This window comes from Neomonachus schauinslandi, chromosome 6 (assembly GCF_002201575.2).
Source record: "Neomonachus schauinslandi chromosome 6, ASM220157v2, whole genome shotgun sequence".
NCBI classification, from domain to species: Eukaryota; Metazoa; Chordata; class Mammalia; order Carnivora; family Phocidae; genus Neomonachus; species Neomonachus schauinslandi.
Window position 1 is genome coordinate 112,705,999 of NC_058408.1, and position 17,322 is coordinate 112,723,320.

Here is a 17,322-nt window from a genome sequence, read left to right on the forward strand (position 1 = left end):
TGATGCTTTCTTAGCGTGCACTCTTTTTTCTCACCCTGCCCCACTGGTGTCTTTGCTCTTTTGAAAAATACTTATGACTTTTTAATTGTCTTTTATTAGGCTTCATACTCTTTGATCACTGTAGTAGTTGCCATTTTCCCTTTTTTGCAATTCTCTCTGTTTCTGTGACCCTGTGTTCTAGTTCTACTTCTTCAATTACGCCTTCATAATTTTTTTTTTTTTCTCCTCCTACTCTTAAATAACAACCTCCACAAGGTTTTATCTTTGAAATTTTTCTGTTTCTTCTTTAGGTTTTTCCTAATCTCATTTCAACAGTCACCTCTAAAGTGATCTCTCTCAACCTTACATCTCGGTTGTGACATTCTCTCTAACCTTCGGGCCCATATTTCCAGCTGCTTGCTTCACACCAGGGTTCCCATGTCTGTTACTGGACCTCTCTGTCACCCATGTTCAGAGTCTCAGTGCTGAATCTGATTCCTCATCTTTTCCTTCCTGCCCTCAGTCTGAGATCCATTCTCATCTATTGACCTCTGTAGTGTGCCGTGAATGTTTCCGTCCTCTCTTTTCCAGTCCCCCGCATCACCATCCAAGGTTAGGCCCTTCTGTTACATTTCACCTAAAATATTTCAGGGCTCTCCCAGCTTTGTGCCTCTCTTCACTCCATTTCCCTCTCCATGTTACTGCCAGCTGAAATTTTCTGAAAGATTATTCTGCATGTACTGTCAGTGACTCTTTTTTGGCCTGCCAAGGTAAGGACAAACTACTCTAGTAGTAAAGTCTCTTAACAGTATAGCATTAAGTGAGTAATACCTTTGCCTGCATCCATTCATTTCCTTCTCCCTGTAAACATTTATTAAATACCTACTCTATGTCAGGCACTATGGTTTTTTTTTTAATTTATTTTTTTTTATTTTTAAAGATTTTATTTATTTATTTGAGAGAGAGAATGAGAGACAGAGAGCACGAGAGGGAAGCGGGTCAGAGGGAGAAGCAGACCCCCCGCCGAGCAGGGAGCCCGATGTGGGACTCGATCCCGGGACTCCAGGATCATGACCTGAGCCGAAGGCAGTCGCCCAACCAACTGAGCCACCCAGGTGCCCCTGTCAGGCACTATGTTATTAGGCACTGAGAATACAAAATGTTCAGTGAAATGGGTTCCTTGCTTTGCTCTTGATGTAGTCTGCTTAGAGAGGAGTATGCAAACAGCTAATTCAAGTGCAATTGGAAAAGTGCTATATGAAATTGGAAAAGTTTCAACACTGTTAGAGGAGAGAATTGTCAGACAGGCTTCACATAGGAAATGATACTTGAGTAGAATCTTGAAAGATGAGTGAAAGATTGCTAAGTGGAATTTGGGAGGTGAGAGAATTTCATGCACAGAACCCAGCATAAGCAAGGGAAGCTTGAGATGTATCAAATGTACAAAAGACAGGAGAAACCATTTTGTATGGTTTGAATTAAGGATGTGAGAGAGGCTTTGAGGGACAAGGCTGGGAGAGATCTTAATTGTGAAGAACTCCAAATGCTATGGTAAGGAGTTTAGGCTTTATTTTGTGAATAGTTGGCAGTCACTGAAAAATTTTAACAAAGGCATTTCAGGATCATAATTGTGTTTTGTTAAAATTAAACTGGCAGGGGCGCCTGGGTGGCTCAGTCAGTTAAGCGCCTGCCTTTGGCTCAGGTCATGATCTCAGGGTTCTGGGATTGAGCCCTACATCAGGCTCCCAGCTCAGCAGGGAGCCTTCTTCTCCCTCTCCTCCCTGCTCGTGCTCTCTCATTATCTCTGTCTCTCTCTCTCTCTTAAGTAAATAAATAAAATCTTCAAAATTAATCTGGCAGTGATATGGATGATAGTTTGCAAGGGGGAGGGGGATACCAAAAGCAGAGAGACAATTAGGATACTCTTAATTGTTTCAAGCAAGAAATAATGAGACTCTTGATTAAGGGATTGACTTACCTGAAATTATGAAAATCTGTAAGTACTGGTTATTTAGCAAATGTTTAATTTTCTTCTTCTCTACCCCTACATGATACCCCTCTGCCAGTGATTGGAAATTGCCTTGTACTTCTCTCTGCTTTGTTCATAATTATTCTCCTGACATGCTTTTTCCACTTTTTCTTTCTTGTGGAAGGCCTGTCAACTTTAAAAGACTGAACTCAAGTGCCAATTCATCCCTGATGTCCTTTCTGATCTATATCTATATAAAATAATATCTGAATATTATTTTATAATATTTAATATTTATTAAAATATTAAATAAAAATTTAATAAAAATTTAGTAAAGGGGCGCCTGGGTGGCTCAGTCATTGGGCACCTGCCTTCGGCTCAGGTCATGATCCCAGGGTCCTGGGATTGAGCCCCACGTCGGGCTCCCTGCTCTGTGGGAGGCCTGCTTCTCCCTCTCCCTCACTTGTGTTCCCTCTCTCGCTGTGTCTCTCTCTGTCAAATAAAAAGAGTCTTTAAAAAAAAATTTAGTAAAAATATTTAAAAATTTAATTTTTATTTATTTAAAATTTTTAAATATTTAAAATATTTTAAATTTTTAAATATTTAAAATATTTTTTAAAATTAAATAAAAATATTTTAAAATGAAATAGTTTAATATTTAATAGTATATATAGATATATTAAAAAATACATATATATTTTTAAGAGCGAGTGCGGGTGCACGAGTGCTGGGGGTGAGGGGAGTGGGTAGGGGCAAAGGGAGAGGGAGAGAGAGAATCTTAGGCAGTCTCCATGCCCAGTGTGGAGCCTGATGTAGGGCTTAGTCTCATGACCCTGAGATCATGACCTGAGCCAAAATCAAGAGTCAGGCGCTTAACTGAGCCATCCAGGTGCCCCGATCTATATTTCTTTGACTCTAAGAATATGTTCCTTCCTAGTTTAAGGCCCCAGAGCACTTATTTTTGTTCTACAGGATATTACTTATTTTGGTCCTTGTTAAACTATGTAACAGCAAGTCACAAAGGAGGAATCAGAAAACAAAGAACATGGTCCCCATCCTCTGTTTATAGTCGTATCTATAAGGTATGTATATAAGTAATATGAGTAATGATAACCAACACTGCCAGGTAAAAGTGATAAATGCCAGGAGAGTAAATCATTACTTCTTAATCAGGGTTCTATAGCACTGAGAAATACAGACAGAACATAGGAGGGATTATTTGAGGTTTTGAAAGATGAGTAGAATTTGGATAGGTAAAGAAAGAATTAAAAGGTATTTCTAGAAAAGCCAATTGATAGAAAATGAATATTTCCCTAGGAATATGGTAGAGGTCTTGGAGAGGGTAGGAAGTGTGACATAAAATTTGACTTTAGGGAAATCGCTCTAGCAATGATGTGTGAATGTACATCATTAGAGAAATGGAATGAGGAGTCAGGGAGCTCAGAAGGTTGTAGGAGGTGTTAGGTATGGGGTAATCAGAATTTAATCCAAGTAGTAGCAGTGGAAATGGAAAAGAAAGACCATGTAGAATAGATATTGTCAAGGAAGAAGGAACAGTAATTTCTGATTGGATGTTGGAAAGAGGTGATGATGCCCATGCGTTCTGTCTGGATAGTACAGATAATGTTGGGCAGTGTCAATAGCAAACATAAGTAATTTTTCAAATCTGGTTGGATCTAAGTTTAAAGAAACCTTAAAATTAATATTCTACTGTCTTACTGCTTTCTTCATTTGTTTATATACAACAAATATTTTTGTACATTATTTTTCAAACCTTAGCGTATTGTAAGGGAGATATTATGAAGAAAGCAAAGTATTATGTTTTTATTCTTATTTTGTAAATTAATTTTTAAAAAGTAATTGCCTTTTTTAAAAGAGCAGTTTTTAAAGAAAGAAATATTGTTTTGGGGCGCCTGGGTGGCTCAGTTGGTTAAGTGGCTGCCTTTGGCTCAGGTCGTGATCCCGGGGTCCTGGGATCGAGCCCAGCGTCAGGCTCCTTGCTCAGCAGGGAACCTGCTTCTCCCTCTCCCTCTGCCCTTCCTCCCTGCTTGTGTTTGCTTTCTCTCCCTCTCGCTCTTTCTCTCAAATAAATATCTTCAAAAAAAGAAAAAAAGAAATACTATTCTGTTCATATTTACCTCTTTTGTTATAGTTTTAAATACTATGTACTATTGAATAAAAAGAGTGCTTAAAATATTTCTTTAGGTATAATTCTGACATGTTTACATGTTTTACATTTTTACGTTTCCACATGTGAGTGAAATCATAGGGTATTTGTTTCTCTGACTGGCTTATTTCCCTTAGCATAATACACTATAGTTCCACCCATATCATTGTTATCTTCATTTATCATGATCCTTGTGGGGAAACGCTGCTCTTTGGAATGTAAACAATGAAATGGATCACATCAGTTATTTCTACTTTTGTGGGGTAAATTTTGTTGCCTGTTAAAATTAATAATTGCTATGACTTTTTTTTTTTTAAGATTTTATTTATTTGACAGAGAGACAGCGAGAGCAGGAACACAAGCAGGGGGAGTGGGAGAGGGAGAAGCAGGCTTCCCACGGAGCAGGGAACCTGATGCGGGGCTCGATCCCAGGGCCCCGGGATCATGACCTGAGCCGAAGGCAGACGCTTAACGACGGAGCCACCCAGGCGCCCGCCCCTCTATCATTTTTATCCCAGAATAGTGACAGCAGTGTTTCCCAAAGTTTGAAATGGATACTGCTGGTAGTATTCAGAATGATTTCAGATCATACACAGTTGAATTTTTAAAAATATTTTCATAGTTGTATATTTATTTTGAGAACCTCTGATTCATAACAAGTAATATCGACTTTCCCATTTAATATTGTGACAATTTGTTCAGACTGTGATTCAGAAACCTGAGTTAATCATGTCTTCCGTTTATGGCAGTAAAATTGTTTTGTTCTTTATAAAGTCCTACAACTGATTTATTTTATCTCCTTTCTTCTTGATCTCATCTCTTTTTCATCTCCTCCTGCCATAGGAAACCACTCTGATTTGTTTGCTTTATGTCCTTGAATGAGTGTATCCTTATAGTGCTACTGGTGTGTGCATATATATGTATGTATTTAATTGACTTAGTTAGGTTTTGCTACATATAGTCTGCCCCTTTTTTCCACTGTTTTGCTTAACACTAGAAAACGTCTCAAAAAACCCTGAGGAGCAAAACAGCAGTGCCTTGGCTTACACTTGATGTCAGATGCTGTCGGATAGTGCAGAGAACTGTCCACTGTAGCTGTAATGAGGCGGCAGGCAGGCTGAGGGGATGGTGTTGCAGAGCACCACAAGTGTTTGCTGCCCCTTTTATTACTCACATTACCTCATGTTCCATTAAGCCCACTCTGTCTGCTTCAAATTGGGGGCTGGGTATAACTGCTAAAAGAAATCTCCAGAACAGGAGGGTTAGTGGAACAAGCTGGAATCCCCACAACTGTAGCTGGTTCTGAGGCCATAATTGATATTCCTCATGAGCTAATCTGTAAACCCTGGGATAGGGGTGCTGGCAGTAAGGTATACTGTGGGCAAGGAAGAGAAACCCACATCTGGAGTGGCAGTGGCAGTAATTAGGTCCCGTTCATAAGGAGGAGCCCATGCTGTTGGGCTCCTTTCACTAAGGCTCCTCTGTTCACGGCCCTATTGGTCAAGCATTGAGGTGGCCGACAGCAAAAGCTGGCTGTAGTCAACTGACGAGTGATTTCTTCTGTAGTTGGGAAAGTAGTTAAATGCACCTCCTCTATTAGTGCTTTGGGGTGGGCATTACCGTAAGATATAAAGATTGGCACTTTGGGCTGACTCTTGTAGAACCATCAATATGCCTCTTCTCCAGATGCCTTGTGTCTTATTTTCCAGTGTTGTTCCTTCCATCTCCCTAACCTGTCAGCCATACCATTCGCCACTCCCAAGGAGTCCATGTTTTTTCTTCTCTGGTTACTTCTCCCTTTACCATGCCTGCCAAGAGAATCTCTCCCTCTTCATTGTCTTTCAGAGTCATTCAAGGACGGCTGCAGAGCAGGAGTAGTCCAGTTTTGACTTGTCTCTGGCAGCCAGGCCCCAGGTTTTTCTTTTTGTCATTGGTCACCAGGAACCTACCATAAAGTTGTTGCTGTGAGCAGAAGTAAAGACATCCATGTGATAGGAGTTAGTGACATGAGGTTCTGGGCTACCACTTGTAAATTACTAGTGCCCTCTAGAACTGCCTAGGTCCTATTACAAAAATACTGTTTCCATCATTAAGTAAGTTGCTGCTGCACCTGACTGTGGGACTTGATGGATCATGATGGGTAGCTCTGGTCACTAAATCCTTGATGTTCCATGGTTGGGTTCTTTACTGGGGCCCAATGTTATGCCAGGAGCTACACTTTTCATACAGTGTTATAGAGGTGTATCCTCCATCTCTTCTATTGGAACTTGCCAGAGAATCTACATGGCATCTCTGTCCACCACAGATTCTCTTTAGTACCTTTGAGTTGATTGAACATCAGGGCAGCTTTGCACTGGAGCTTAATCTGCTGAGAGCCTCTTCTTTTCTAGGTCCTAATTAGCCTTCTGAGTCACCCCCAGAATTTTTAAAAAAATTTTCTAAATGTACAGTCATCTTTCATTGAGCATTAATTCTCAATTAGGATATAAAAGGATTCAGCAAAGATTGAGTTCCTCAAGAGGAGGTGTAGGGCAAAGGTCATGATAAGGAATGCAGAGTGTACCCTTCTTGCTGGGCCCTCTTCAGTGGCTCTTCAGTGGCTGTGTAGCTGTTCATATTTTTTTAATTTTTATTTATTTTTATTTATTTATTTATTTATTTTAGATTTTTTCTTTTTATTTATTTATTTGAGAGAGAGAATGAGATAGAGCATGAGAGGGGGGAGGGTCAGAGAGAGAAGCAGACTCCCTGCTGAGCAGGGAGCCCGATGCGGGACTCGATCCCGGGACTCCAGGATCATGACCTGAGCCGAAGGCAGTCGCCTAACCAACTGAGCCACCCAGGCATCCCTATTTATTTTTATTTTTTAAAGATTTTATTTATTTATTTGAAAGAGAGAGACACAGAGAGAGCACACAAGCAAGGGGAATGGGAGAGGGAGAAGCAGGCTTCCCGCTGAGCAGGGAGCCTGATGCGGGGCTCGATCCCAGGACCCTGGGATCATGACCTGAGCTGAAGGCAGACCCTTAATGACTGAGCCGCCCAGGCGCCCCTGTTTTTTAATTTTTATTTATTTATTTGAGAGAGAGAGAGATAGCAAGAGAGAGAGCACAAGTGGGGAGGAGAAGGAAAAGCAGGCTCCCCGCCTGCAGGGAGCCCGACATGGGGCTCAATTCCAGGACCATGACCTGAGTGGAAGGCAGATGCTTAACCTACTGAGCCACCCAGGTGCCCCCTTTTTTTTTCTTTTAAGATTTTTTTTAAGCCGGTCGTGTTTGAGTTCCTTAGGAGAAAAGCAGTAATTGAAAAGCACATCATCTGCCAGCACCATCGAAACCCAGAGATGCTCCCTTTCTTCACGTTGGCATACTGTTGTCATAATGGTGGTATCCTCTTTGAAGTGCACTGACATTGTCTTTGGGGGTGAAATCTTGCATCGGTATCCTGTTTGGCAGCTCCTATACTTTGACATCCATGAGTTGCTTCCCCTTTACTGATAAGACTGATGCCTCTGGGTGTCTTGCGTGTGCACTGTTGCCCATTCTCTTCTGTTCTACTGAAGTAGAAGCCACCTGTTCTTATTTTGAGCTTAGCTTTTCCTCTGCTTGCTGAGTTCCCTTTAAGCAAATTGCATTTTTTTTGCACCCACTTCTGGGGGTCTTGGGTTGCCTAAGCACTCATTTAGTTCTGGCTGTAGGCATTCATTGTTCAGTGGCAAACCAGTCATAGTGGAAGTTGGAGTTGTTTCTGTCCTGTGGACTGATAACAGTGGAACCAGCAAATTGTTACTGATTCCTTGGAGCTCTGGGAGGAGTCTCCTCAGTGCCTCCATGCACTGGCAACTGCTAGATTCTTGAGCAATGTAGCAGATCTGTTAGACTAACAGCCTTTTAAAACCCTGCACTGCAGAAAAGCAGTTAGAACTCCAGGCTTGAAGAAAAGATGAGTTCTACCCTTACTGTTGAGTTCTACCCTTTCTATTGGTATCTCCCAGCACACCATTGAAAATTTAGTCTTACACCTACTCTCCTCTTTTTTTTTTTTTTTTTAAAGATTGATTTATTTAAGAGAGAGAGCTCGGGGTGGAAGAGGGGCAGAGGGAGAGAGAGAATCTCCAGCCGACTCCCCCGTCAGCGGGAAGCTGACCCAGGGCTCGATCTCTGACCCTGAGATCGTGACCTGAGCCGAAACCAAGTGTCAGACGCTCAACTGACTAAGGCACCCAGGCGCCCCATACCTACTCTCTTCTGTAGAGAAATCTAGAACTCATTCTGTAGACATCCTGTGGACCTTGCCCTCAGGCTCTTGGGTTATTATGCTACCCACCCCCGCAAGGCAGCCAGAGAAAATTTATTCCCATTGTCTTCAGTGAAGACTGCCTTCTCATAACTAAGATACTATTATTCTTATTTATTTATGTATCTGTGTATCTATGTATGTATGTTTGTAAGCTCTATGCCCAGTTTAAACTCACGACCCTGAGATCAAGACGTGATCTGAGATCAAGAGTCGGACGCTTAACGCCTGAGCCACCCAGGTGCCCCTGAGATACCATTATTCTTTTTTTTTTTTTTTAAAGATTTTATTTATTTATTTGACAGAGAGAGAGACAGCGAGAGAGGGAACACAAGCAGGGGGAATGGAGGAGGGAGAAGCAGGCTTCCTGTGGAGCAGGGAGCCCGATGCGGGGCTTGATCCCAGGACCCTGGGATCATGACCTGAGCCGAAGGCAGACACTTAATGACTGAGCCACCCAGATGCCCCTAATGAGCTCTTCTTATATAAAATCTTGAACAGTATACACCAAAGCCTGTGTTCCTCCTGACTGCCATCCACTGCCCTCCTTACTACCCTCTCCTCCATCCCATTTCCAGTTTGGTGACCTCTACTTTATAGTCACCTTCTTGGTGTATTTAGGTATTCTTCTTCCTCTTGAATTAATTTTGGTATTTAATACCTTTCTAAACAAAATCATACACTGCTTTATTTTCAGATTTATTCTCATAAAATTACTCATGATGAGAATACTTGCCTCATAAAGTTAGTAAGAGGATTAACTGAGTTAATATATATAAAGTATGTAGACTGTATTATTATTTCATACTATTAAAAAAGTATGATAAGAAAAAGCTAATGAGCTTAGAGCTAAGATAATTCAAAACATGAAATAAGCCAGAAATATTTTAGGAAGAGGACTTTTGAGTATTTTAAGGTTCCCTGTTTCAGGACTTGGATCTACATTTCTTTTCTCTGATATCTAGAAATCACCAGAGGTGATAATAGGAGTGAAGTTCATGAGCTAGTACTTGAATAGAGATTGTTGGATTGGTAGTTACTGGCTATAACTGTAAGGTTTGGAGATGCATTTTCAGATGCCAGTATACTTACAAAGAATATTAGAGTATATTATATGGTTTTAACTCCTCAGTTATGTTTCCGTTAAAATATTAATGTATCTTTTATTCCTTTTATTCATTTATTGAACATGTATTGCTTTGCTTAGTAATGTTCCAGAAAATGGAGATTACAAAAGCTGCAAGATAAGTCCAAACATCGCCTGACTACGTACATCTCTAATAGGAGTAGTTAAGTCTGCCTCATTTACCGTTGTGTAATCAGTGTAGAGCACATACCACAGGATTAATAAATAGTTTTTAAATGAATGCTAGCTAAGAGCTGTGAAACAGCTATGGTACCTGTTCTGGGTGCACCAGAAGTACAGAGATGGGACACCTCACTCAGCCTGATGAGTAAGGATCAGGGATTGCCTGCCAAGATTACTCATAGATCAAGTCTTGAAGAATGAATTAGAGTTAACCTGGTAAAGCCCAGAGGCTGTGCAAAAGAATGGAAGTCTGAAGGGAATGCCTATGAAGATAGAGTGCTATGGTGATTTCAGTATAGTTGGAGCATTGTAAGGATATGGAAGAGTGGGAGGATGGTGTTAGAAAACCCTGCAGGGGCCAGATTCTAACAATCCTTCTTATGTCTTGCTAATTCCACCCTATTACAATGAGAATATTCATAGATTTTTAAGCAGAGAGCATGACAAGCTCATTTGTTAGCATTTATTAAATGTGACCATTTACTAGGCTGTACAGTAAATTCTAACACATTTCAAAATATAAATAGTTCTGATACATTTCAAATAATCATATCAACCATATTTTCTGTCAACAAATGCACTTAAGTTAAAAATGAATAACAAACAGTATATACAAACCCATGGTTGGAAATTTAAAAATATACTTCTATAAATCCTCCAGGTCAAAAGTAAAATGACAATACAAATCAGAAAATACCTAGAACTGAACAATAAAGAAAATTTGGATATTAATACTTGTCTGACACACTGAAGCCTTAAATACTCATATTAAAAAATAAAAATATTAATAAGCTAAGCATCTAACAAATTAGGAAAAGAATAACAGAATAAATTCAAGAGAAATAAATAGATGATGAAGGTAAAAGCCAGCACTTGTGCGGTACCTGGGTTATGTAGTCAGTTGAGTGTCCGACTCTTGGTTTCAGCTTGGGTTGTGATCCCAGGGTTGTGGGATCAAGCCCGTGTTGGGCTCTGTGCTCAGTGGGGAGTCTGTTTGGAGTTTCTCCCTCTTCCACTCCCATTGTGCATGTGCACGCACTCTTTCACTCAAATAAATAAATAAACCTTAAAAAAAAAAAAGTCCACACTTAATATCTGGGCCTGCATTGTTCCATATGCTTTACAAGGATTATCTTATTTAATCTTTACAACCTTGTGGGGTGAGTACTGTTATTATTCCCATTTTATAGATGAAAGGACTGAGGCACAGAGAGAAACTTAAGCTTCTAGCTAATCCATGATAGAATTGGAGTTTGAAATTAATGGAAAAAATATTTTTTAAGATACATAGGAGGGGATTACAAAAACCAAAAATTGGTTCTTGAAAAGGCTGATAAAATAAACCATTTGAACGATCAAGAAAAACCCTGAAAGCACAAATAGTATTGGGGATGTAAAGGGGGGAGTGTAATTTCAAATATAAAAGAGATTTTTTTCTTAAAAATAAGAGAATACCTTGAGTAACTTTATATCAATAAATTTTATAATTTAAATAAAATGACAGTTTTCTTTTAAAAAAAGAAAATAAATTGACTGACTAAATAGAAAATCTGGATATTTTTATAATTATCAGAGAAATTCAATTTATGCTGAAAGATCATCTCCCTCCCATGTGCTCACAGATAAGCCCTTCGCCCAGATGATTTTATTATTTTTTTAAAGAGTTTAAGTAATCTCTACACTCAGTGTGGGGTTCAGACTCACAACCCCAAGATCAAGAGTCACATGTTTCACCGTCTGAGCCAGCCACGCACCCCATGGCCCAGATGATTTTAAAACTGAGTTCTGTCAAACTATTCTAGTGGTAGATATGTCCAAATTTATACATCTTGTACCAGAGAACAGCAAAATAGGGAAAGTTCCTCAGCTTATTCTGTGTGGTTAGTATAACTTTGATACCAAAACCAGACATGGATAATATAATAGGCGAGTCTTACTTATGAACATAGATGCAAAACCTAACAAAATATTAGCAAAACAAATGCAGGAGTATATTCAAACATAATTGTATCTACAGTACTGCAGTACAATTCTGATAATACCTACCCAAAGTTAATGTCAGACTCCACAGGTATAAGGCCACAGTCCCCAACAAGACTGCCCTTACTTGAGATGCCAGTAACAAGTTTGGGGGTCTCCAGGCTACTTGGACTTCTCACTAACTGGCTGCAAATCCAGGAGGATTCCATGCTCCCCTCAGATTTTATTTGATGATTTACTAAAGTGATTCACATGATTCAAGAAAGTGGTACATGTGCAATGATCATTTTATTCTAAGGGATACAGATTGGGACCAGTCTGAAGAGACACATAGGGTGAGATCTGGGAGAGTTCCAGATGTGGAGCCTCCTTTCCCCTGGGAATCAGGGTATGTCATCTTCCTGGCACATTGATATATTTACCAACCAGGAAACTTATCTGAGCTGTGGTGTATAGTGTTTTTATTGGCGTTTCATTGTGTAGGCATGACTGAATAATTGGCCACATGATTGAACTCAGTCTTTAGCCCTGACCCCTCCCCAAACCTCTGATCACATGGTTGGCCTTTCTGGTGACCACCCTCCATCCTGAGTCATAAACTCAGGTATGATCTATGAGGCTCGTGCATAACAAAGATACTCCTATTACCCAGGAAATTCCAAGGATTTACTTTAGGGGTTCCCTTCTAGGAACCAGGGACAAAGACCAGACAATTTATAATTCAATAATGAAAAAATTGAATTTATCCCAGGAATACAAGGATAGTGTGTTAATTATTACTGCATAACAATTTATCCCCAAACTTAGGGACTTGAAACAATAAAAACACAGGAAGTTAAGGGCAGTTTATTGGGTGATTTTGGCTCAGGGTGTCTCATGAGGTTGTAGTTAGGATGTCAGCAGGGGCTACATTCATCTGAAAGCTTGACTGGGGGTGGGGGGATCCATTCCCAAGATGGTACACTCAAATGGCTATTGGCAGGAGGCCTCAGTTCCTCAGCCCAGAGTGAATGACCCAAGAAAAAGCAGAGAAAGCTGCATTGCCTTTTAAAACTACTCTCAGAACACATATTTTGTCACTTTCACTTTCTACTGTTGGTTAAGAGGGAGTTACTCAATCTAGCATACACTCCAAGTAATTAGGCTCCACCTCTTGAAGAAAGGAATATGAAAGAATTTGTGGACATCTTTAAAAAACTACCACAGATGGTTTACTGTTTAAGAAAGCTCTTAATATGGATTATTACTAATTAATTTATCCATTAACACATTGAAGGAGGAAAACACTGATCATATCAATAGATGGAGAAAAAACACAGTAAAATTGAACCCCGTTTATGATGAAAACTCTTAGCAAACTTAGAAGGGAACTTTAATGTGATAAAGAGTATCAGTAAATTTATAATTAACATAGGAAGAATTGACATACATGATATTGAGGCTTTCTATACATAATGCAATATGTCTTTCCCTGTGTTTAAGTGTATACTGTGTCCTTCAGGAGTATTTAAAAATTGTCTTTATATCAGTGTTGTGTATTTGGAGGTGCAAAATGGTACAGTCCCAGTGAAATTACCAAAATGTCTACCAAGACTACCATTAGACCCAGATTCCTTCTTCTCGGATTCTGCCTTGCAGATTTATTTGCTCAAGCAACAACAGAAGCAGCCATTCAAGTTTATGTATTGCTTTGCTTATTATGCTTATGCTTATTGTAAGCATTGCTTATACCAAAATATGGAACAACCTACAATGTCGACCAGTAGGAGAATGGATAAATACAGCTGTAAGATATTCATAGGATGGAATGCTCTATATAACAATGAAAATGAATGAAAAAGAACTACATGTATCTACCATGGAAATCACTCACAATGTTGATTGAAAAATAAGCAAATATAAAAATATACATATAGAACAATACAGCTTTTATACAGGTATAAAAAATTCAAAAATAGGCAAAACAATTCTATATATTGTTTGGGATACATACTACATACAGCAAAAGCCTATGAAGACATGGATGTTAAATACCACATTCAGAATAGTGGTTACTTCAGATTTTATGGTGTTTGCCTTGCTTTACTCAGCACCTAAGTAATTTTTTTAAAGCAGTGGTGGTAAACCCACTTTATTTTATTTTAATTCCAGTATAGTTAACATACAGTGTTATCTTAGTTTCAGGTGTACAATAACACCTAGGTAATTCTTAGGTGAAATCTTTGAAGCACTGTGTTCAGTGAGCACAGTTCGCAGACTCACAGCGAGTGGAAGACCTCATGGCATTATTTCTTTTACAGATGAGCAAACTAATGCCCAGAGAGGGAAGTGAATTGGCCTGGATCAGCGAGCCGGTAAAGGCAGAATTAGAACTAACTCTTAGGTCCCCTAAGCCGAAGATGCTACGTACAGTCCCTTCCTTATTTTATTTATTTTATTTTTATTTTTTTTTAAGATTTTATTTATTTATTTGACAGAGAGACAGCGAGAGAGGGAGCACAGGCAGGGGGAGTGGGAGAGGGAGAAGCAGGCTCCCCGCTGAGCAGGGAGCCCAATGTGGGGCTCGATCCCAGGACCCCGGGATCATGACCTGAGCCGAAGGCAGACGCTTAATGACTGAGCCACCCAGGCACCCCCCTTTCCTTATTTAAAAAAAAATTTTTTTTTGATGCAGGGTTCGAACTCACAACCCTGAGATCATGACCTGAGCTGAAGAGTCAGTTTCCTAACCTACTGAACCACCCATGCGCCCCTTTTAAATTTTGTTTTTTAATTTCTATTTTATTTTATTTTTTACCTTTCTTTAAAATAAAAATGTAAGTTGGTAAGTATTTAAACTAGGTACCTCAGCTGAAAGATACTAAAAGGAGAAAAAAAAGCCCATCCCATGCCATAGAACTTCTTCAGCAAAGCACTCTACACCAGCGCATTTTAACTGACAACAATATTCTGACACAGAGTAACAAAATAAAAAGTAGATGTTTCATCCACAGGCCAGAAGTGTTCCTGGGTTTCCAGGTGCTTCCCATTTAATAAGCTGGAATTTGTAATCTCGAGGGTGTTCTTTCATAGACCTACAGGTTTGCAAGGTTTAGTTTCCTATAGTTTGTGGTTAAATACAGGGAAGAATTACTAACGATCTGATTGTAACACCCTCTGGTCTTATTCAGGGCCTTTGGTGACTTACAGTTTACATACAAATATTACCTTTGAACCTTTACTTGTGTCTACTTACTGAAATATTGCAGTTGATTTTAGGTAGTCCTTTGAAGTTCCCTTTGTCAGACCATTGTTTGTACCAAAGGGCTGTATTTTCTTTTTGTCTGTGATTATTTCCACAGTTATTTAACTTGCTTTAACTATGTGGTACTGTCAAAGTATAACCCAAGCCATTGTTTGCCTTAAGCAGTATTTTAGATCTTGAGAAGTTATGTTTACTTATACAAGACTTTCTTAAGACCTTTTAATTTATATCTCAAACTCGAGTATATGCAGTGAGAACAGTGGAAAATTTTCCTCACAGGGTCTTGACACAAGTCAGGGCTCGAAGTGAGCAGGAGGAAGTGGTGTGGTTTTTGTATCATTTCAGTTGTGTTGAGATAAGGAAATGGAATAGTTTATCCACAGTACAGCCTGTTTGGGAAGGTCTCATTTGTATATAAAAGTAAAAGAAATTGGCATGATGTTTTAATTCCTTCTGCTATATTCAAGTCATTGCCTCAGCAAATATTTATTTAGTACCAACTATGTGCCAACCGCTCTTCTTGGTGCTAGAAATACAGGGTAAAAAAGTAGACTGTATTCAGTGAGCACCCCATAGTTAAACACCCCTGCCCTTATAGAGCATACATTCTGGAGCAGGTAGCAAGCAGTAAACAAAATAAATAGTAAATTGTATATCAAATTATAGGATGACAAGTGCTAAAGAGAAAAAAATAGATATCAGGGAAGGAGGATAGGAGTGCCAGAGGTGAAGATGGGATTACAATTTTAAATAGGGTGAGCAAGAACACTATAAATAAGAAAGGGATATTTGAGTAAGCCGTTGGAAGAGGTAAGGTGGCAAATCATACAGATGTCTAGGGGAGGAATGTTCTAGGCAGAGGGACCCACGAATGCAAGGTCCTGCAGCAGGGCCAGGTCTGGCATGTGTCAGGGACAAGGAGGCCAGTGTGGCTGGAGTGGAGGAGCTCGAGTCCTGTGGGCCATCATAGACTTCAGCTCTTACTGGGAGTGAACAGAGGGCTGATGTGACCTAATGTGCTTCCTAGCGCTCCTTTGGCTGCTGTGTTGAGAGTATATTGTAGGTGGACAAGGGTGGACGTGGGGAGACGGTTAGGAGGCTGTTCAGTAATCCAGGCAAACAGTGTTGGTGTCTTGGACCAGAGAGAGAGCAGTGGAGGTGGTGAGAAGCACATAGGTTCTGGGTATATTTTGAAGGTAGAACCAGCAGGATTTGCTGAGAGATAGGATATGGAATATGAGAAGGAAGGAGGGAATGGTCAAGAATGACTCCCAAGAGGGGCGCCTGGGTGGCTCAGTCGTTAAGCGTCTGCCTTCGGCTCAGGTCATGATCCTAGGGTCCTGGGATCAAGCCCCGCATCGGGCTCCCTGCTCCGCGGGAAGCCTGCTTCTCCCTCTCCCGCTCCCCCTGCTTGTGTTCCCTCTCTCACTGTGTCTCTCTCTGTCAAATAAATAAATAAAATCTTTAAAAAAAAAAAAAAAATGACTCCCAAGATTTTAGGCCTGAGATACTTGAAAAGTAGAGAGGCCATTAGCTGAGGTGAGAAAGACTGAGGGGGCTAGCAGATTTAGGGGGTAAGAGGGGAAGGACCAGGAGTAATAAATTATGTAGCTGCTGGTCTCATTAAGTAAATTGGTATGCTACTTGAGCTATCTTAAAGGAACTCTTTTCTCATACCAGTCTATGTTGTTGTTTAGTTTATTCAGAATTACTCATTTTATGCTAATCTAGCCCAGAATACTCAAGTGTGCCTTTCCCTTAAACCTTCCTATCAACTAGAATGTTTTTGGTTCTAAAGGAAAAACTGACTCCCTCTGACCTAAAAAATAAAGGGAATTTATTGACTGTAAACTGAAAAGTGCCTGTTATTCAGGCTTCAGGCAAGGTTGCTACTCACTGATGGCTGTAAGGACCTGGCTTCTTTTAGTCTCCTGGCTCTGCCTTCTGGTTCCCCTTCTGGTGCCAACGTAACTGCCAAAAGCTTCTTGGGCAGCTGTTTTCTTAGGCCTATTCAGTCTGAAAGAGGGACGGTGTCTCCGCAGGCCTAGCCACGGTCCTGAGACTATATTAGACTGGCTTTCCCCTGAACTTTTCATTCTGTCATGGAGGATGGAATATGCTGAGTGGCTTAGTCTGGGACAGAGCCTCTACTCCTGGAGCTTCAGGGAAACCTGTGTGCTCTGAATTTTTTTAAAAGATTGTAAATAGAGACAAAAGTGGAGAGAAATGGTTTTCAGTTGTTTTTGCCTTGTGCAGGCACTGTGGTTAATACAGCAAGAATGGGATTCTTTTTTATTTTTATTTTATTTTAATTTTTTTTAAAGATTTTTATTTATTTATTTGACAGAGAGAGACACAGCGAGAGAGGGAACACAAGC

The 17,322-nt window shown here is 40.0% G+C and overlaps 1 protein-coding gene and 1 pseudogene across 1 annotated transcript in view; one reads left to right on the forward strand and one right to left on the reverse strand.

The window, feature by feature from the left end:
• Positions 1-17,322, forward strand: part of BMPR1A (bone morphogenetic protein receptor type 1A) — a 137,966-nt gene that overhangs the window by 76,013 nt on the left and 44,631 nt on the right. The window lies entirely within an intron of this gene.
• LOC110589432 lies at positions 7,378-7,657 on the reverse strand (annotated as a pseudogene).